This window comes from Trachinotus anak, unplaced genomic scaffold (genome assembly GCF_046630095.1).
Source record: "Trachinotus anak isolate AG129_WGS33_773 ecotype Australia unplaced genomic scaffold, CSIRO_AGI_Tana_v1 ptg000025l, whole genome shotgun sequence".
Lineage (NCBI taxonomy): Eukaryota > Metazoa > Chordata > Actinopteri > Carangiformes > Carangidae > Trachinotus > Trachinotus anak.
In genome coordinates this window covers 7,989,200-8,012,629 of record NW_027273876.1, presented here as the reverse complement: position 1 = coordinate 8,012,629, position 23,430 = coordinate 7,989,200, and the positions used below count along the sequence as shown (strand labels likewise).

Below are 23,430 nucleotides of genomic sequence, written 5' to 3'. Positions count from 1 at the left end.
CATGGACCCTGCTTGGCCAGACCCACCAGATAATGTAATAAAGATATTACCGCTCCAATAGGATATCAAGAATTTGTCCTTGTGTGTCCGTCTGCTATTGAACTGTGCTCTTCTATGGTCCTGAGCTAACCTGTGAGCATAAGTCTGTAAGGTTGTGGTTTAAGCTACAGTACAATAAGATAGGGAGGTACAGTAGGATGTGCTCATAGTGAAATTAACAGGAAGTGCACAAACGTATTATTGAGTGGAAATTAGTAGAAAACATTTAGACATTTTTTTATTATGCTAACTGGCTGATATATGTAAGTAAGCAGGTCTGGAATATGAGGGAAGGATAAATCATACAAAGGTACAGGCATTTAAATTTAAATGTAAATTTCCACTCCACCTATACATTTTGCAGAATTATTCCAATCAGATTTGTGTAGGTTATAATTTCAAGAGTCATTTTGAGTCATTTAATGCCAAAAATCTCACACTAACAAGAATTTATCAATAGAGAGGCTTTCCCTCTTCAGGCTTTTCCTGTTTTCATGCACCTTGGTAGTGGGTAAATCCCTATTGTGTGTGTTTTAGCACCCTGGCAGAAGTTAAAATGTTGAAATTTAAAAAACTGACAAATTGGTGGATCTTTTGGATGCTAATTCCAGTACGGTATTTTCAGTATATCTGACTACTCTCAGGCCTAAATAAATAATTTTATTTCTGTCAAAGTGGAGAAGGCTTTGATATTTTATGTTTATGTTGGGAAATAAAACTTAAATCAATCAATAGAGAAATATATGAACAATACACATAGACAGCACAATGACTTGAATGCATGGACTCAATGTTGACAAAATCCTTTCCTCAGTCCTCTTTCAGGGTTTGGTATGTATGTATGAAATTCCTGACCGAAATGAAGAAAAATCTGTGTAAACCAGATTTTCCCGTAAAAAAGATTTTTGCCTCTACTCCTTATGCATCATGAGTTAAAAAGAGAATAAAAAAATGATCACTTTGTTCAACACCTAACCTTCCACCATGTTTATGAGACCAAAGAGCAAAAAAACAAAAACAAATGGGACCAAAAACACAGCCCCCTCACTGGAGGTAACCTGAAATCACAAGAGGAAATAATGAACCTCATTTTTCAAGGGAAACAAAGTGTGGACAGTTCAAAACACATAATGAATACATGAAATAATATTCCCCCCCATCATCATGAACCTTTTTGGACTTTCTTTATTCAGCTGTGTTCAAGTAGTGAAAATATCCCACATTACATGATGATCAGTTTTAGATGAAGCAGCCTAACAACATCTCTATGATCATTGTGCTTTATAGCTGTTGTCTATCAAACACTACATCCCAGGATTTGGCTGTGATGGGCCCTAAAGCATACCCACAACTGCCCCAGATTGCTCAGTATTCAGCTTCTGGCCCAGTTCGTTGATTAGTTAGCCTCTTTCACATAAATACTCACTCACACAGACAGACACACAAATGAGAATTGCGCCCATGGGACCCAATGATTCTATCATACTTTAGCTAAACATAGACTGGGAATTAGTTGACTGGATAATCAATTTGACAGAGTGCCTCAGCAATAAGTGAGTGAAAAGCACAGACAGTGCATGTCGGATAAGCCTGCGCAAGTCTAACATTTGTCACACTGATCACAAATGTAATCTGCCTGGAGAAAGAGCCTGGAAAGTTTTGAATTCTATTTATACAAATTATACATATATATTTCTTTATATATAAACATATTTTTTTTCCCTCAGAAATGAATCTGAACAGGTCAAATACTTGTATTCATGCAGGAAAGAAGATCACACTGGCTTCCCTATAAAGCCCAACACAACATAAAGACATTAGAACATTAAGACCTTTTCATCCAATTAAACTGTATTTAAATACCCCAGTAAAATTCATCAGTTTGTGTTAAAATACACAGTGCGTCTTCTATATGCTTTAACAATACCAATATTTTGGAAAAAAGAAAAAAAACAACTCTTTGGGCATCATGTCAGCATTTTAACTGTGATTCAGATACTAAGTACTAAACACCTCTAAAAGTAAATGACTTCTGAATAATTACTACCTAGAACCTCTGCTCTCAAGGGAGCGATTGAGGGAGCCCAGATGGCCACCAAAATAGGATTTAGGCACAAATTGACAATATTACTCACACAGGGATTATCAATTACCTAAATATCAATTCCAGTGTAATATTACTGAACAGGAGGTGTCTTGGAGGAGGCGTCACTGACCACATATAGTGACTGCAAGCCATGAATACTCACCTTTGTCATCTTTCCCAACTTAAACAATTAAAAGAGCAGTGATATAAAGTCAAAGTCTGATAAAAACTCACCAAACAATACATTTTCACAGAGATTAAATTATTGCCTATTATAATTATAATTTGATGAAGTCATGCAGGTCTGTTGTACCATGAAAACGTCCCGCCTACAGAGAAACGTGATTGGCCAAGCCCCGTGTCCTGCCAACCAATCAGTGCACAGCACCGCAGCAGACAACGAACGTCAGGTACGCACGACGTCAATTGGTAAATAAATCAATTAGCCAGCGAAAAACTCCGTGTAACTGGTGATGGTGGTCTTAAAACGGTGCCTAAACTCGGTAGTTGTAAGCTAACATAGCTACAAAACGTTGCCAGCAGTATTAGCCGACTAAACAAAGTGTGCAACATTTGCATTCTTGAAGCCATGTGTGAGTAAGTGGGACTTTTTGAAGTGGTGCTTTTGTCTTAGCCGTGCTGGCTTTCAGCAGCGGTGGGAGGAATATTCAGACGTCTCGCTTAGCTTGGTAGAAGTGGCAGTACCACAGAGTAGAAATACTCTGTAAAAGTCTGTGTACATGAGCATAAGTATTTACGTCAACTTATACTGAAAAATGTAAGAAATAAATAAATACTCATTATAAAGAATCGCCCATTTCAGGATAATGTATATTGTATTATTGGATTCAATTTGTTATAATTATTGGTGCAATGGTGAATTTAAGGTAGCAGCTTGTGAAGGTGAGGCTAATTTGAATTCCTTTATATACTGCCGTGTAGCTTCTGACTCTCCCAGGGATCGATAACTTCTTGACCTATGATAATGCATCATAGTTGATTTGTTATTTTATTATACCTTTTGTTATTAGTCTGCACCTGCAAAGTAACAAGTACTGATGTTATTAAATTAAAGTATATTTGTTTATTTATATTATAAATATTTGTAGTGAAGTAGAAGTGTTAAGCAGCAATAAATTGAAGTACTCCAGTAAACTAATAAGTAGATATACTTAATTACTTCCCAGCACATGCTATAGACTAAGTAATACAAATCTAAAATGTGTTTTTGTTTAGGTTTTGGGATCTCTACTTCCTGACTTCTATAAAGACAGCCCCATTCACACCCCAAGGATTTATACTGAGTGCAAACCCAGGGCAAAAATGCAACATAAAAGGCCTAAAGGAGGTTTAAGCCACCCTGCAAGATGGTCATGGAGAACTTGCCCCCTGCCCAGGTATGTAGATGATGTGCAGTTTCAGTATGTTCACAGTTTCATTTTTAAGAACAGAAAAACCAGCAACACACTAGAAATAATTCATACTCTATCAAAAAATGTAATGTTTTTTTGTTGAAACTTGGGTGAGAAAGATATGATAACTTCTTGGCCAAATGAGGACCAATGCATTTTTACAATTCATTCAAGAGAACAATAGGAACCCTGCACAATGTAATGCAATCCAGTACAGCAGCCCTGCTGTAAAGCTTACCAATGTGAACCCTAAAACATTCCGTTTCTGTGGAGACTATTGGAGAGGTGGAGGCCGTCAGTTTGTGATGGTATTAGATTATGAATAAAATCTATTTACCCTGCACCTTGTTACCTGATTTGCAAATATTTTCACTAAATGAGGTGAAACTTTTTCACAGATATTAATATTAATATGCCTCAACATTAACTTAAGACATTATTTATTCATCAACAGAATACAGATGTGTATATATTAGAAGCTCTAGATCCACCTGAGAGATGAACTAAACATTTCTTATTAATGGTATCTTAAATGACAAAGAAGCCAGTGAATTTACTGTATTGTTTAGATCCTTTCATTACTCCAACATCTTGATTATTTCTAGTCGACAGGTTTTCCGTGAAACCTTTCACCTAACACGTTATTAATTTTCCATCAAATTTGTAAAGTTTGGATGCATGTAATTAAGAAGTCAAGCAATGTAAATGAAACGTTTCAGTAAGTTTTCATGACAGTGATATATACTACATAGATCATCTTCACTTATTTCGACTTGCTAATTAATCAACATTATTTATGCAGTGGGGAAAAAAAGCAAACTTTGTAATTAGCAAAGGGTTTGATCTGTTGCAGCAAACTCAGCAAGAATTTGGAACTTTGAATTTGATAAAGAAACCAAAAATAACTCATTAGCATTGTGATTTAGTAAATGTTACATGAAGTCAGGCAAAAACAGTGCTGCTAATGCTTGACATGATGGTGATTATATTAGTCACTAAATTAACAGAAAAATTAATCTCTGGGAAAGTAAATTCTATAATGTGGTGTTTATGAACACAGGCTTCTCCGTAATGTTTAGTCCTGACTCATACAGGAGATTTACTGTATGGCACTAGATAGCTTTGTTGTTTGTTTTGGTGGCGTCACATTTAAATCAAAGATGAACTTGTACTGTCTGTAAAACCAACAATCAGTCAGCGTTTCACAAAGCTCAATAAATTGGTATAATACATGTTTTCTTTGTGGCTGGAACTCAAAAGACAGAAAGTTGGTCTCGTTTTCAAGCTGGACTGGAGCTTTGTAGCAGGCAGTGAGTGAGCACATTAATCTAATGCATCAGCAGGTTCACATTTGTTTTAATGCAAACTGAAGAGAAGAAACGCACTGCATCTCAAGGGAGAAGAAGCTTAAAATTTCCGTCTAATGATAATAGATGATAATGTTAATGAGTTGTCCAAACATAACAAATGGAATGAATTACTGCCTTAGAACCAAGTCTGTTTCATTAAAATACAATAAAAAGGAAAGATTAGTTTTATATGGGAAGTAACTTTCCTCTTTCGTGTTATTGATGAGAGTAAGGGGAACATATCAAGGTTGGCTTGAGCCTCTGGTCAATATTGATAAAATATTCCTACTGTATAGTGTAGCCATTTTTCTTGGATGCTCATGTGACATTAAGCTTAATCGAATTATTATCATGCTGACCCCTCAATAGGCAACATGAGTCAACACAGGTCAAAGTATTATGTTGAGTTTCAACAACAGCCGGCTCTTTTTGGGGAAGCAAGGCTGTCTAAAGTGAGAACTCATGCCCATTTGAACGCAAGAGGTGGCTGAAATACTGTAATCATTTCTTGGCCAAAACTATCCACTTCCATCTGTCTTGATGATCTTATTCCCCAAGTAATGTTCTTCCACCTTAATCAATTTTGTTGGGGAGCTGTGTTCATAGTAGTCAGGAACACTGGGATTGTGTACTGAGGCTACACTCTCTCTCTCTCTCTCTCTCTGAGACGACCTTGTCTCTGTAACAGTACTGTTAGCCCTCGGCCTCGGGCAGTCAAACACACACTCAATCACCCCCGTAACCCTTGCAGTCAACAGCGGACTGTCGCAGCCCGTTGCTACAATCTCAATTTGTATTTCGTCTCAGACTGTGATGACTTGACAGAGAAAAATAAGAGGATTTGTCTTGATCTTCAGCTCTCCCTTGAGGAAGTAAGTCTTCACCTTGAAGTTTAGCAACTGCACGGTCGCCTGCTCTCGACCAAACACGTCCCCTCATCCATTACAGCTCATAAACAGAATGCATTTAGCCTGAACTGGTACAATTATCCACAATAATTTATATCATATTTACTCTAGTTTGTTTTTCTAACGCTGAAGCATCAGGAATTCAGTATGTTCAGATGTATTGTTTGAAATGTTAACTTTCATCTGATGATATATAGTATTTGCTACTAGGGGAATGTGTTTGCATTGCTTACACTACATTATGCAGTTCAGGGGGCAGTCACCTTATTATATACTTAATCATATTAAATACTAAAATTCATTGTTTAGAAATATTGTCACTGTAGTCTGATGTCTGTTCACCTTAAAAGTCATATAGTCTTAGAAATGAATGTATACATAAGCAGAAATGTGAAAACACAAGTAAGAACTGTGCATCACTAAATAACTCTTGATTTGAATTAGCAGCTAACCATTATTTTCATTATCAATTAATCTGTAGATTATTTTGTCAATGAATTGATTAATCCTTAAATCTATAAAATAGACCCATAAAATAGTGGAAAAATAGCCAGTACAGTTTCCCAGTGCCCAACATGGCATCTTCAGATTGCTTGCTTTGTCTTAGTCAAAAACTCAAGGATATTTTGTTTACAATGATGTCACTTATAAGAATATATAATATAATGTAGTCAAGAAAAACACAAATTGTTCACCTTTAAGAACATGGAACTTGTGAATGAGTGAATATTTGGCCTTTATGCATAAAAAATGGCTGAAACTATTATTCAGTTATCAAACTATCAACTAATATCTTCAACCAACTAATAAACTAAACATTTCACCACTAATCTAAACATTTTATCGAATCTCAGTGTTTTTAGTTTAGTTAAATCAATGTTGACTTTTTAAGTTGACTGCACTTAGCTCAGAATCAGAATCATAGCAGCAGCCCTAAATGGCAGAGCAGCCCTCTGCCAAGCCTGCATCAGTAAACACTGCAAGCCTCTAACGGTGATGCACTGTAATGGCCTGGTCTTGAGCCTGGCCAGAACATCGCATGAGGTGCTAAACAGCGACTGGCTATAAATATAACTGGTGAACACTGCCAGTTGCACTCTTGCGGCTGAAATGAGCCCGATGATGGGAGCTTGAGAAGAAAGGGGATATCAGTGGTCACTAAATCATTCTGTAATCAGCTCTCTATGCAGGATCATCCATGCATGTTCAACGCCCCATTCTGGAAAGCTCCAGCAACAGAATGCTCCAGCTGACCCCATCTGTACCCCATCTCGTTTTGCATTATCCCTAACCCATAAAAGTCCCATGCAGCACAAAAGAGTTAATGATTCCCTTTGTTTTGTTGCAGGGAACAGAACCAAAGCAAATGACAACAAGAAATCCATCAAACTTAGCAGCAGTGAGCACATCAGCAGTTTTTGCCAGCCCACCAGAGGCCTAAAATGCACATATTGCATGCTGGCCCCCCAAGCAGCAGGCGGCCCTGGGACTCGCCAGCCCCTCAGTGGCCAGAGAGGACTTGATAAATGACTGGAGCAAACTTCTCTGTCACCAGTGAGGGAGGAGTCCCCCACAGTAAGCTACATCATCCTAACAGCATTATTCTTTTCATGCCCGGTGTCGATACAGCGTCCTGTGATTGGCGTCACGCTTTGCACAGGTTAATTGGAATCCTGAACTGGAAAACAGTGGGAAAAAAGTGCAAATATCGTCGCCCAGAGAATCGCTATACGAAGACCATGAGTATGTGTGTTGATTCCAATCCAGAGCAAAGACATAAAATGCAAGTTGAATTTTCTAATATTTTAGCTGCCTAATTTAGCTGTTAATTGACACACATATGAATCAGAAAAATTGGAATACCTTCTTAAAACCAATGTCATTGAACTCCAAGAGATGCTTGATGTTTTGAAATATAGGAGTTTATAGAGATAAAAAGAGTACACACCACCTGTAGAAGTCACTCTCTGAGATGCAGTGTCGTACTCGGGTCCATTACAGGATCGGAAAAAGGTAACTCAGTCACTGCATGTCTCTGGCCAAATAAAAAGCATATACTCAGACCAGAGGGTACATATATGTTCAGTGACCTATGGTATAAACACAAGCAACATCTTGCTGAAGTGGCTTCACATGACGGATAGCCGCTATGAGAGCTGCAGTTGGCACCTAGTTTATCACTTAACACCAGAATGAGAGTGAACACTGATGCACTTAGTCAACGCAAAAGTAAATGTGAGCCATGTTATCTTTGTCTGCTGGACTTGATTCTTTAGCCACACATCAAGATGTGGGACAACGCAGGGCCATTATACTGCAGTGGACAGCTTTCCTCATCAGGGCAAATAGAAGACAATGTCAGATGGCCTTATTGATAAATTAATGAGGCACAAAACACTTCCTAGAAGACCCATCCACCACCCACCCCACAACCATCTCCTCAAATCATTGATTTGAACATCATTCACATGGCAGTGTTGTGTTGCAGAAAAAGTCTCTTTAATTAAACGCTGCATCCACGTGATCAAGTAACTTAACCATTTCCTTTACTGTTGATCCACAATTATCCAACATGGTCTTGCTGACATATGTTTGCTGTATTTTGTCGTTTTATTTTGTCAACGGACGAGCAGCTGGGAAATCCCTAATGAGACCCGAAATACTTGTTTCATGTTTGAGCAGTAATGGAAATTACTTTTCCTTTTGGAACAGGCGCACCAGAATCACAAGAATCACCGAGACAGCAGATCAAGAGTAAAATGAAGTATGCAAATGTAATCATATTTATCAGAGAATGCTTATGGCAGAAAGCTATTAATTTCTCCTCTGCTTCTTGACACTTTAACATATGCATCACCTGCTTCTCGCAAATGATTATTTTTGTGTTTTCCATCTCCGTTGACAGAGCATTATTTTCTTTCCCATTGCGTCTTGTTATTTTTCTAAACTTTCTCTGTCTGAAGAGTGTAATGGCCTCTGATTGAAATTTCATTCAGAAAAACTAAGTGAAATACATGTTGTGTATTTAATGGAAAAAATAATTGCACGTCAGATGAAACAAAGCATGACGCATAGTAACCAGGAAGACTGACTGAAAACACAAGTCAGCAAAGAGGTCAGGCTGTTCATGCTCTCATTTGCTGCAATTACTCGCTGCACTCATTCATTTACTCATTCCATCACACTCTCACCTGACTGATCTGTTGCTCGCTTGTTCATTCAGTTGCTTAAATTTGCATTTGAGAATTTGACAAATCCTCTTAAAATAGTTAAACTGTTGACAACAGAGAAGTCTTTTAGAACTGTTGGAATTTGAGCTTTCTTTCCTAAATTTGAATGTTTTTAGTGTATGTTTAAACATTTCCACTATGATCTGTTACAGTTAATGCATGGGAGCATAGGAGCTGCAGATTACAGTAACCAGACAACAAACCTTGCATCCAAACATGTTGATTGCCTGTTGAGTTGCTCTTAAATATCAGCACTTAATGTGTCACAGCACATGGGACAACCTCTCTTTCCAAACTATGTCTGGACCCCGTGCAAACTCCACCTCTGTCCTGCCTCTACTGAACATAATAATCTTGAAACAAAAAACTGTTGCCAGCCAAAGAAAAGTAGTTAGTGGTTGTTCAAAAAGTTGCTAGATGACATCATGTGTTAATTTATGTTATATAATAAGTCCTGCAACTGTCTGTCTTACCAGAAATAGTTACATCACGTCAAGTCAGTTTCATTTATATAATCCAATATCACAAATCACAAATTTGCCTCAGGGAGTAGTACAACCTGTACAATAGATGACACCATCTATCCTCAGATAAAGAAAAACTTTAATGGATAAAAAAGAAATGGAAGAAACCCCATTGAATGAAGTTATTCTATTATTCCATTGTAGGAGACTTAAAATACCACACCTGTACAGTACTTTCAAATAACCTTATTGTCAAGCAGGGTTATCAGTCATGTCTGTGACCTCTACAGAATTGCGAAACCCACTGGCATACAGCGAGCTCTTGTGCTCTCCCGAGAAGCACAGTCGCTGCATTTGGATGAATAAAAAGCAACGTTTCCTGTAACGACTGTCCGCGAGACGACTGTTCAGGAGTGCTATTTCAATTCATCCCCGGAGCAGCCCACAGGAATTGAGCCCATATTGAGCTCACTCCTGGGCTCTGAGAGTGGTCAGGAAGATTGATTCTAGGCCTACATCACCGCTCACTGAAGACTGAAGTGCATTGTGGTTTGAGCTTGTGCATCACATGACCTTGTAGCCAGGATAAGAAAACAACACAGGAGATATTATTTTTCATACAATGTAAAGATAGAATAATTTGAGTAGCCTTCCGAGGGCATTCAAAGTTCTGGTCATTCATAATTATTGTCTATCATAATAGAACAGCAGGCCATCATATCTTCACTATGTATAGTGTAATGACCTGTGGGTTATTGCAGGGACAGTATGGTGGTGATCACTGCATCTGCCAAAGTGCCTCTAACCTTTTGAGTATCACTTATAATTAGCAAGGATAAGACTTGCAAAAAAATACCAGATGGTAACATTATTTGATAGTCTCCCAAAATGACGACCACGGTCCTTTAATTCTTGTGTGATAGTTTTAATTAAAATGGCTTGTCAAAACGACAATTTACGCTAAATTGATGCTATGCATGATGCTATTAATACAATGGCACTGACATTCCTATTAATTACTCTGACTAGTTGATACCACACACATCTTCATTATCGACAGAAAGATTAAGATTGCCTTAACTGTTAGAGGAATGGAGAATTTTAAGTGATGCATTCATCTAATATCCATTCAGTATGAATATTAGCTCATTTTTAGGCATAAATGAGCTCCTTACCTTTCATATCTGACATACACAGACATATCTGTGTTTTTATTTATATATATATATATATATATATATATATATATATATATAAATAAAAACACAGATATATATATATATATATATATATATATATATATACATATATATTATTTTCCCCTTTCTTGTTCTGTGACCTTAACAGTAACACGTACACAGGTGAAGCTGTGTTATTGGGGTCCACCACCAAGTCCCCACAGTCTTTGCCAGTGTTATAGATTCAGTTCACTATCATGCCAGCTACACTGGTGAAGAACTGCATTGCCAAAAAGAACATGCATCTGTCATTTCATTTCAGCAGTCATACTGGATTTGTAATAAAGAACATTGACAGTCACTTGTACATGTGTTGAAAAAAAGCACTTACCAGCTGATTAGCATTAGCTCACAGGCTAGTCTTTCCTTTTTCACAACCCACATTTTGACTTTGATGGCTGTGTTAATGCTATTAATGTCACAGTAAGCCATGACAGAGTGATAATACCAGGACCCTGAAACCAAAGCAGCTAAATGGGATTCAGCCATAATTATTTACACTTTTGGTTTTTCTTTTGTGATGTATCAAAATACCTTTGGTGACAAGGGCCCATGTTAGGAAATTAAAAGGTTAAGCTAGCAAGATTCAAGCTGCAAGCAAAATAATAGGTCAGTGTTATTCAGGATTCTTTTAGGTTATAATTAAGACTATATAATTAACCCATATAACCCACTTAACAGTCTATCCAAATCATTTTCAAAACACAATATCAGTAACTTACAAAAACAAAAAAAAATCTCAATATATTTTGGGCAAACTTTGTAAACAGAGGTACGGCATGGGTAAACATACTCCACCAGAACAGCTATTGATCAAAAAAATAATATAAAAAATGTTAGTTAGGTTGCAGTGTGTTGTATGAGGCCCAGGTTGCGGTTAGTGAACAGTTCAGTCAGGTCTGTCTGGTTCATCTGTTTTTCCCTGTGACAGGGCAGTCATCTTCATTCCCTTTGTCCTTACTTTGGAGCAGGAGGTAATATATAAAGGTCTGTGCTCACATGAGGTGTCTCCCTTGCCTCTCCACTTGTCCTCCTGGACTGAGTAATGTCTGAAGCGTCACTCTTGGCTTGATATGATGAGTTATATCCTGATTTCAGAGGAGTGGACATTTCATTTTTTTGTAATGTAGACATTTTATGATGCGGTCATGTATGATTCCATCCCATTGGCTTTAAGGTTTTATTGTCCGATAACTGTGTCCTCTTCACATTATTAGCTTTAGCACAGAGAAATCTCTTAGCTGTATATCTTGTGTCCAGTCTCATATTATGCATAAGTAAAGGACTTAATATCTAAATACATTTTTTTAAATATATTTTTTTTAAATGTTAACAAAATGTTCAAATACCTGAGCACCCAGCATCAGTAAAGATGGAGCTGCTTTTATATTTCTTTAATACAATTAGGCTTTATTTGATAGTAGTGTATGTTAATTGTCCAGTTTACGACTGTTTGTCCACACTGTTATCCTTTGTTTTATGGTTCCCACCACCGTGAGCTCAAAGTCAAACTCAATATGATGAGGTATTAGCCTCCGCCACCGTTTCACTCAGACATGTCAAGGTCAGGTCACTGTGGGATTGTCTCCAACCCCCAGCGGCCGCAGCCACACATCTTCCCTCTGTAGGGGACGTGCGTTATTTGTGTTCACCTCATCGCTGCTCAGATGGGCTGTGCAGAGATAATAATAGCCCCTTTAACCTTCTAAATGATTACAATTGTTAAGAAAACAGCTGCTTGTGCTGCCGCCGTCATTGCTTGGGTTTTGTTTTCAGGCTAGATTTTCATATTACTCTGACACAAGTGGAAGCTGTTGGTTGTCCTGTTTACATCACAGATTCTGTACCTCAGCAAAGCAGGTATTTACACAGACGTGCTCCATGTTTTGTAGGGGGTCCCTCCTGTAGTAAGACTCCAATGATGAACCTCCCCCACCTGCCTGATGAACTTGTACTTCAGAGCAATGAGACCTCCAGTTTTCTGCCATGGTGTTTACTCTGAGTCTGCCAAAGGAGGAAGGAGAGGGGATCCATTTGTCCCAAGGTGAGACACACTCTCCAACACCCCGATGTTAAATAAACACTCCCAGACCTCTGGCCAGCAAACTCCAGCTACTGGAATACCATTGGTGTGTCTGGATGATGGAGGGCTATTGTTATCTATCGCCTCTGCACTCTGCTGAGAGGCCAAGGAGAAGGCTGGCCACAGTGGCATGTTACATATAGACTCGCCCACTCACATTAAGTTATATTTGTTGGCCCTAAATAAAAATACAACAGGAGATTTGCAGACACTTTCTTAGAATAACATCTGATTGAAGAGGGACAGAGGGAGAGAGGGAAAAAAATTAGAGCGCAGCTCAGCGTGTGTTTCATCACCTGCAAAGCCAATGAGGGAGAGCGTCTCCGCGTCAACAACTGTAAAGCGTATCCCAGCTTCTGCTGCTGCTGCCATCTCCGCTGCACGCTACACTAACCAAGAATGTGTATTTCTGCAGATGATTAAATCAATACCATTTTGACAAGACTTGTTGGAACATGCCTCTTTATTTTATACAATTCCTTCCCTTTCGTCAGGGAGCATTTATCAACCTGCCGGGGTGCTGTCACCTAATGGAGATTGTTCTTTAGTCTGCTCTTGATAGAAGGGAACGATTATGATGCATGTCGATAGTTTACAGAGATATTGACACAGGAACAAAGAGCAGATCCTTGCGGCCGATAGCCATTTCCCTCACATTCCTGCAAAGTACCTTGGTCATGGTTCAAACAAGTCTTTCTCCCTTGCAGTACCTCTCCCATGATGCTATCCTTTGTTTTAGTGGTCAATTAAGGTCTGGAGGCCCCATAATGCTGCAGTTAGTGAGGGGACTCCAATGTTCCCTTGTATTTACTTTATGACACAAGCCAGACAGCCTCCTTCCTCTGTCATGTCTTTTGGCCTGAGCCCTTCCCCCAAACAAACAAAAAATTTAAAAAAATCTGTCACCTTAAAAATGCCTTCACTCATTGTCTTTGGTTTGGCACACAAGGAGTTAAAGATAAAAACCAGCCCAGGGTGTGACAACAGGCCCTGAATATAATAAGCTTGAAGGAGACAGGAATGAGAAAAGGTGGGATGCATATAAAAAGAGGGAGGAGAGAGCGAAAACAAATGATGAGCTCTACCTATAAATTCTTCATCTGCATTGGCTGATTGGAATGGCTTGACTGTGCGCTCAGCTGTGACTTAACAACTAATCCGGTTTGTAAGTTATTATTTATCTTCAGGAAAGTTTGTCAAACTTGGGCTTTGATTTTCTACCCTGATTTCCCTCTTGTGGCTTGCTCTCGCACATGGTCCCCACATAATTTATGACTGCCTCTGGTCTTGATGACAGATTATTAAAAGTAGAATTAGTTTTTTGCGCGGGATTTCTCCACTGGGAATTGGGAAGGCAGTGCTCTCCACGGAAGGTCTCTTACGAGGTCTCCATTACTAATAGAAGTTTTTTCCTCTGATGGGGGGCAAGGAGACTAATGATTTGAATTTACTGTGGCAGCCGTCACGTGGTCTGGAAGGCATCAGTCGAACAGACAAGAGGTTAACTTCCTCCCTGTGGAGAGGTTTATTGGATTGTTTAGCAGCAGAAGGATAATGTTTTTGTCATAGACTGCTGCGGCAAAACAGTGGTGTGGCAGAGAGAAGGGGAGAAGAGAAATGAAGGGAGGAAGGACAGAGAGAGAAGGGGTCCAGGGATGGATAGAGGGGCAGAGAGGAGAAGGAAGTGATGAAAGAGAGAAAACAGCGTGATCGAGGCACAGTGAGCAAGGCAAAAGCAAGTTATTTCTAATATAGGTGGACAGATACTATAAAGCATGGTGATAGTGTACCATTCCTCTACAGCTCTTACATGTGTGCAGGAAGAAACACACTCCCATTCAGCAGTGTGCACAAAACATAAGCACACACACACACACATTCAGTCTCACTCACACACAGACAAAAAGAGAGATGTTAGTTCCTTTCACCTGATGGCCGTTTGGAGCTTGTACTCCCAGCATGCCTCGGCAGTATGGGTACCAGAGGGGAGTCACAGCGCAGCTGAGAGCCTCGGCTTAATCTTATGCATCATTAAGCACTCAGCGGCAAGCCAGCGCTGTTCATATACATCATCCACGCTTAATAAACATAATGATGACATAAGATGTAATTCTAGATGAATTTTCATTTTATAGGGAAATGGAGAATTCCTGTAGAAAGGAAAGAAAAAAAAGTAAATTATCTGGGAAGTACAAAATAAATTATGTTTTTTTTCCCACTTAGATGAATGTAGGTGTTTGGTGCATCTGAATTGGGGATAGTGTGTTAGGCTGCATACGGATGTGGTGTTGATGGTGGCGATGAGGCTTTTGGTTATGGCCGTGGCAGTGATGGTGTGGCAGGTGTGGTTGGATGAGAGGCGGGGTTGTGGCAGAGAGTGGGGAGGGGGTTGGTTGGAGAAAAATGGGGGTGGCTATTGTGAAACGTTTGCAATTTTTAATTCCTAATCGCAGGGCATGATGGACAGGCTGAGACACCCCAGAGTGGAGCTCATCCATCATGGGAGGAGGAAACCAGAGAGAGAGAGTGAGAGAGAGGAGATGTAAATTTCAGATGGAGTTACCTTGCAGGAGGGGAGAGGAAAAATATATTCCCGATAAAAGGGAAGGATGTGGGAGTGAAAGGGCAGCGGGGACTGTGGGAGGGCATCACAGGCCTGAGATTGCTTCATGTCTCCCTGCTGGGACTCCGGAGTAGCTTGGCCTCGAAATGAGTTCTGCTTTCAGGGACTGTACCAGACACTGAACCATCCTGAGAGGTATCCTCGCTGCACTTGTCTGCAGAAGACATAAAGTGGTGGTGACCGGGCAATGGTAAAGTGAATAGCAATGGGATATGATCAACCAAGGAAGCAGCAGAGGTACTCAAACACAATGGATATCAATGTGAACCTCTCCAGGATGCTGTACTTTAAGTTGTCTGTAGCATTTTGCTTCTGAACCTGGATTTGTTAAAAAAAAAAAAAAAAAAAAAAAAAGAAAAAAATCCTTGAGCATAAGCTGAGGTCACTCTCACATTGTTTGACATGACAACTTTCTCTCCTAAATGAGTCTCAGAGTCCACCTCCGGCTGATTGTTTCCTCTTTGTCAGCGCAAGTTTTCACAAACTGCCCTTATAGCAGAGAGCACCCTGAGAGCACGTAAACTATACATCAAACATGATAACGTCTCATTATGTCTGAGAATTAATTAGCTTCATTGTGTTGAGGTCCTGGTTGCCTGCCTTTTTTGAGGCGTAATGTGAGTTTTAGACCTCAGCAAGTTTGGAGCCAGTGGACCATACGTGCCAGTATGCCAGTGGGTGAGCCAAGTCTCTCAGTGCAGGGATCATTAACACCCGTCTTTCTCTCTGTCGTTTTTACTCTCTCTCCCTCGTTTTCTCTTCTACTCTTGGTTTTCTTTCTGTCTTAAATGTTTATGAAGCCTCCTTTTTACATCTATTATCTAAACAATTTCAGACCCTTCATCAGACAAAATATGCACAACTTTTAAACCAGTTATGTGTAAATTAAACAAATTACACAGTTTATCAGACATTCAGTCTTTTATCTGCAAGTTACCAGTCAGGTTGGGCCTACTGTGATGTCATCCTCTTGGTAATTATTTACCCATAATCCCCCTCACTCTCATTTCTAGAGAAAAAAAAGAACAGTAATAGGCAGAGAACAGTGACAGGATCAGAGAAATGGGCTTTTAACTAACATGCAAAGTGATGAATGGATTGACCACAATGTAGACTAATGGAGCCATGGAACTAATTAGGCCGAGCAGAGCTGTGCTTAAATGTAAATGGATTGAGCTGGATGAAACGTAGGAACAGCTGAGAGAATGATGAGGTCCTTCACTTGGGGGTCAATCAATGGCCAAGCAAACACAATCTATGGGCCTCTGTCAGGGTGTAGTCAAGGTGTTTTTTTTAATAATCTGTTAGGAGTCAGGTATTGTTGCATGTATACAGTCTGTCTCTGTTTATGCTTGGATGTCTCATAGATCCTCTGTGTCATTGATACATATGGCAGACTGCATGACTTTGCAGAAAAGCTGTAATAAATCTCTAATCATTCCCGTCCCTGGTGCCCAGCTCTCAGACCCTGCATCTTGGCACCTACCACATGTTTGCTGGCGTGCCCTCTGACTTTGCGGTCCGTGTAGACCGCTTCTGTTGGCTGCGCCTCAAATCTGCTGCCTTCACCTCAAGAAATGGCCGCAAAGATAATTAATGCGCTCGGCTACAACACCTAACCCGGGGTTCTGCGTCTCACGTTGAGCTGCGCCGTTTCACGCGTTCACTCATCTTTATGGCCATGCTGTGACCTTGTAAACATCTGTGGAGTGAAGTAAGTGACAGCAGCATGCAGACTTGGCACATGTATTTCTCCATGTGTTTGTCTTTGCCTGCTATGCTTCCCAGTGTGTCATGTACAGCATTTATTTAGTGAAAAGAGCTTGCTAGCTAGGAAAGTACAGGGTGAGAAGAGTAATAACATCCACTGTGAAGCCCTACTGGTTGATGGGAAGCAGTTCATGCCCTCTGTTTGCCTCTGTAGGTGCTGCACATCCCAGAATTAATGTGTGTAGAAATGCAAATAACCCACCCCAGTAAAAGTTGACATTGCCTCCACTGATAAATTTTTCTGCTGAGGTAAGAGACAATTTAATGCAGAATTAGAAGACACTCTCCGCCACCATTTACATCCTTAATTAGCTGTAATTTCTCTGCACCCATTAGAGAGAGAGAGAGAGAGAGAGAGAGAGAGAGAGAGAGAGAGAGACAGAGAGACAGAGAGAGACAGAGAGAGAAAGGACACAATCGAGAGAGAGAGGAAGAGGTTAAGATGAAAGCAGTGTTGCTGTTTGTGTGTGGTGAGTTTGTGTATCAGTGCGTCCTCCCCAGCTAGGTTGCCTTTGGTGATTGATACACGTCTTGCTCAGTCACCAGCCATTGGCACTGGGGTGGATGTAAACACTGATTAGAGGGAGGAAATGAGGCCCTCACTTTGTCCTCTGTGTCAGGGAGCACTGCGGTGGCTGTCTCTGTTTGTCTAGTTCTTTCCACCTGAGCACGTTTCAGAGGACACCGTTAGCTACGCTTTATAGCCATTATTTAGATAGCGACACAACGGGATGCTCCTTTTGCTCTTTCACTGACATGCCCAGCCATGTGCTCAGCAATTCAGCTCCATCGGACAAAGTGCCTACAAGTTTGTGAGTGCACAAAAATGATGACGTGTCAGTTTGTGTGAAGGAGAGGCTGGACATGGTTGCTGTTAATTTGATGGGGATACACAAGTAGCAAGCTGTAATTTTGCTTTCTGCCAACTGAATGCAGAAGCCAAGGTTTTCAGTGTTATACCACTTGTACACCACTCTGTCTTTGTTATGCATTGTATTTGCAATCTATTAATTTCACAACTTATTTACAGTTGGTTATATTTAAGTAAAAACCAGACAGATTCTTGATATTGTTTTTTCCAATATTGTAAAATGCATACAAGCAGCATGGTTTGCTGTATGTTCATGCTACTGGTTATGTTTAGGGATATTTATCATACTGTTTACCTGTAATGTTACAATACATGCAAATCATGAAACCGGATACTCTCCACTTATGAAATTATGACAAACCATTCAATTTGAACAACAAATCGGCTTCAACTACTTTGGTGGCGCCTTATCAGGAAAAGAATAGGGCAGAAAGAGTGCTGCACAGAAAACATTTTTCTTTCTTTGCCAGGAAAAATGAACTGTCAACATTTAATGATAGATATTTGCATTGTGATACAAATCGTGTCCTTGGCCCTAAACATAAGATATAGATCCATTTATAATGAATTCAGATAAAGTGTCCTTTTTGCATTCCTGCTCTAATGGATTTGTGGAGCCAGCGTCAGTGACCCTGGTGCAATCGACAAAAACCTGCTCCGGTGGATGATCAAGACAGACATCTATCATTTCCTCTCACACCTTCTAAGACGTCGCTGATACTTAGGTGCAAATGTATTTTTTTTTTTTTTTTTTTTTTTTGGAGCTGAATGTATGCGTAACTTCTGCAAGCTGGCTGACTTTTTTTCATGGTGTTGTGAGAATGTGAAGAAGAAAGGGGGCAAAAAGACATTAGATTTTTTTTTCCATCATTAAGCTGTGTCTGGGAGATGATGTGCTAGCCGTATGTGGTCCAGGGGAAGTATTTATAGCCCTGCTGGAATCTTGCTGTGCTGCGTTGATAGCAGAGATAATGGGAGAGAATGGGACGCAGCGAACTGTTCTAATGACACCAACAAGACAAGAGAACAGCGAGGATAAATAAATGTTAGCCATTTTCTCTTGCACATCATTTGCATTTTTTCTTGTTAAGGTCACTTATAGACTCAGACAATAACAATGAGGGGGAAAAAAGCTCTTTCCGAATATAAAATCAGAAATAACAGAAACAAAACTACTTAGTATGCAAGTAATTGATTTTATTTCCTAATAGTGTGACATTCAGTTAAAGATAGTGCCGGTTTTTAATTTTTAGCCGCTTTAATTCCCGCGTAGCTGCTTGAGTGGGTTTCCTTGTGAAATAGGGGGAATACAAACAAGATTTCACTTCATTACACAGGAACAAACTGTACAGAAATTGCACTTACTTATGGAAATGACTGTTAAACATGCACAGCATTACGTGCTCTGCCTGTGCCGAAAAATGCTGGAAACATTAAAGCATGAGCATATGAGTACAGACAGTGAGCCAGTAAGGAGGACCAATTACCAAGGACTGAGTTTGAGGAGCACAGTTCCCAGAGATGATCAAAAGGGACAGCTGATTAAAGAAATACATTGACCTTAAAATGGGCCTAATTTAATCTGCCCCTGTTGCTGAAGGCAGAAACACATTCTTAATGATAAACTGACTTTCCTTCTTTTTCAGAGGCTCACTGTACCACCTAACTCAAATAGTAGTGAAACTGCTGACAGATCTTGCTGAGCGACCGGGGGGCCCCGTGTGCAGAAAATAACTTAATTGTTTCCTTTCATACTTCCATCTGACAACAGGAGGAGTTGCAATAACTTTGTGAAAGAGTAGGTCATTAGTGTAACCTCTGGGCCCATTTTGCTGCTGGAAGGTAATGAGAGACAAACAGCGTGGTCAGCAGTAGGCATAAGTGCTGGGGTTTATGGGCAGTGTGTTGTGTCCCAGGTTAACACTGATGCCACCATTTAGAGCTCTGTGTTTTAGCACCCGCCTGCTAATTGAGATGACAAAGGCCATAACAATGACATTGTTGGCCAAACGGCCCTCTCTAGACCTGCGTCTGGCTCCAGTCAAGGACGTCCAGCAGGCCGTAAGTGCAACCTTGGAATTTAAGATGGTGCCTGAGACCTTATGTGTATCTCGAAAACAATTAGCACGGCTCAGGTGGGCCAGCACACATTCTCAGACTCTTCTAAGTGCTGGAACTGCACCACTTGTTTTGTTTGTTGTATTTAAACTCCCATAAACCACATCCTCCACTCAGAACAACATCACATAAATGGCTGTGGGAAAGCAACTGGAATGGATGTTGTGTTTGTTATTTCAAAAATCAAGTTAGATTACCTTATTTGTCATTTATGCTTCTCATTATACACTGAGGCATCCTTGTAAATAGGCTACTGTTGTAATATGAAACAACATGAATTGACACCCCATAAAACATATATAACGTGTTAACAAGAGATATAAACAAGGCCAGCTGTTGAATTATCTTCGACTATCCTAAAACTATGTTTGTGATCAATTAAAGCTCAGCCTCACAATTTTACATTGAAAACGGGATGTCTTCTGTTACCAGTCTAATAATAGTAATGCATATGGCGAGTGTTTTGATTAACATAATGGAAAAATAGCCCACATAATTTATCTTCTAAGTCCGAGGGAGAGAGAGCCAGATTGGAGCCTGAGGACTCAATCCACCTCAACATATGCTGCCATTGTAAGTCTCTGAATGTGGAGTATCTCGAGCCTCGTTCCCATGATATTTATTGAAAAACATTTGACTTTATGAGCTGCATACTTAATGAATGCCTATCGATGCTGCGGCTCAGCAGATGAGGCTATAATTCTGCATATAAGTATCACAACCACACGTAGGCTTGTAATGTTGTTTATAATTGTGATCTATTCTAATTTCTGTTTGTCAGTCCAGGACTGGGGCTGGTTAAAAGACCACTCTGCATCACCATTTACATAGTTGTTTTGCAAGCTATGTTAGGAGGATATATTAGCAGTGTAGCTATTTATTTCCTCTTAAAGTTAGTATTGTCTTTTTCTGTCCTAACAAGATTTTTTCTTGTACAATCAAAAGAGACCAGAATCCTGATCTGTACAGTTGACAGCTGGTCAACTTTATAAAGGAACTTCTTCTATTCTGATTGGGTCGCCCAATTTCTAAATCAGGCAGTAAAGATTTAGCTTCTTAATATCAGTCAGCTGTGTCAGTCCATCTGCCATGTGGCAACAACAGAAAGTGTCTCTGCTGGATAGGGATTCATTTTTTTTTTTTTAACTAACCTTTCAGCTCCAGCCTGATGCGAGCCATGACTGAACGAGAGCACAGACGAAATCCTTTGTTGCTATACCTTGCCATAAGGGAGGTGTTGATGTCTGGTCCAGCTCTAGTTTTATACCCAGCAAAAGACAAACATAATTCAAATGCATTGCCTGGCTTATCTTATCTTTTAAGATGGAACAGAAAACCTTGGAAGTAAATCTCATTCATATATTGGTCTGAAACCAGATCTGCTGTTGCTACTTAACGCTAGTCCATTGGTTTTGTCTGAGTGATTCACCTATCGGAGGAAAGTTAGATGTATTCCACTGATTGTCTAGCTGCAAGGAAAAATCCATCTCGGAGCATCCTGCGGCTGCTGGGCCTTTATTGACATATCAGATGGGACATTGGAGGAGAAATTGGCCTCATTTGTTTCTCATGTCACCTTAATGGCAGATCTCTTTCAAGGGGCAAAGAATTGACAGGCCCCCGGTCTCAGTGAGCAAACAGCCAAACCTAGTTTATTAGTTTCCTCTTGCAAACACTCTGCCTAATGTGGCTGGCTAGATCAGCCACCAAAGTTGAAAAGATCCCCCAGAAAATATTAATCAAGTCCTCTGACTGATTGTCTCTGCATGATAAATTATCTGGAAAGGGACAGTGTTGCTATAGCCCAGGGACATTTATCACACACGTAGGCTGACTAGGATTTCCAGGAGAAAAAACGACTGTGCTGACAGAGTGGAAGGGTCAATTAGACATTTTCAGTTGGGATGTACTGTACACAGCATCTGTGAAACAGTGATAAGATGCTTTAGACTACGTTCTGTAGTGAAGGGAATGAATGACTCGATGTATTCCACCAAGGTTTTATATGTTGTCCAGCTGTATGAGAGTTATATCTTCTACAGTTGGTTATCCAGCAACCATCATTGCTGTCAATACTTTTACCAATCACTTCCCTCTTCAGCTGTGTTAGCGTCTTGTTTCCTGGCTTGATTGAAGTTTCTGTGCGTCACTTGGAAGTGAACAGGTGTCAACCTAGCACAGGCACCTCGCAGATGGCAGCATAATTAGCATTGATTCTGGCAGGCTTTCACAGGCCAGGGTCTAGATGGCCGTGACGACCAACTAACCTCCCCACCTCTTGATGGGCTACCTCTGGGACAGATCGAAGCTCATTTTACTCCTAGAACGGTGCACACTAAAGAACTCCTTAGTAACACACACCATCTGAGGCTCACTAATCCCACTGTACAGTCTGTGTGAGAAACAACTGACAGTGTAAGCATGTTCTTTAGCTGGCTAAAACAAGCCATGATTAGTGCTTTAGCTTATTTAGGAAGATAATGACTTCAAATGAATTTGTTTCATGTCTTCAATTTCATAGTTATTAATTAGGGCCGCAACAAATTATTATTTTTGTGTTTGAATTATGCCCCAATTATTTTCTCAGACGATCTGTGAATTGTATGGTCTGTAAAATGTTTGACTGATTCCCATTGCAAAGCCCAAGTTGACGTATTCAAGTTCTTTGTTTAGTCCAGACAGCAGTCCAGACCTCAGATGTTCATTTTTCATGGAAGCCCAAAAAAAAAAAAAACCCCAAAAAAACCCAGCAGATATTCACATCTGAGAAGGAGAATTTTTGGCATATCTGCTTAAAGAATAACCTAAATGATCAGTTCATCATCTGAATTTTTGCCAGTTAATTTCTGTCAGTCACCTAATCAATTTATCAACTAATCATTTCAGTTCTATTGTTGATTTTAGTCTGGATCAATTTATTGATCCAGAATAGCATAGATTAATCTTAATCTCCCTCTATCTATCCATCCTCTTTTTAGGACAACATTCATAAATAATATATTTGACTTATTTTTGCATTATTTTGTTAACGATCTGAGATTAACTGAGGTTAAATATCAGAGGCGCTTTAAACAGAATGGATAAATCAAATCGATGTAGTAAGTATAACTGTATAAAGAAGCTGTATAAATATTATTAAATGTGGCAGCATCCTTCAAAAACAGACAGCAGGATTATTCTCTAAGTGTGTCACTGTTCATGCCTCAGTACGCCTCCCCTTGCTTGGTATTTGTATATTG

At 39.7% G+C, this 23,430-nt stretch overlaps 1 long non-coding RNA gene across 7 annotated transcripts in view; it reads left to right on the top strand.

The window, feature by feature from the left end:
- The first annotated feature begins 2,563 nt into the window (after window positions 1-2,563).
- LOC139608466 (uncharacterized) overlaps window positions 2,564-23,430 on the top strand; it is a 67,427-nt gene continuing 46,560 nt past the window's right edge. For 6 of the 7 annotated variants that reach the window (XR_011685040.1, XR_011685039.1, XR_011685038.1 and 3 more), the window contains exons 1-4: window positions 2,564-2,722; window positions 3,362-3,522; window positions 7,143-7,369; window positions 12,619-12,770. This is a non-coding gene — a long non-coding RNA (uncharacterized lncRNA). The remainder of the gene's footprint in view (window positions 2,723-3,361; window positions 3,523-7,142; window positions 7,370-12,618; window positions 12,771-23,430) is intronic. The other variant, XR_011685035.1, reaches the window with a different exon arrangement.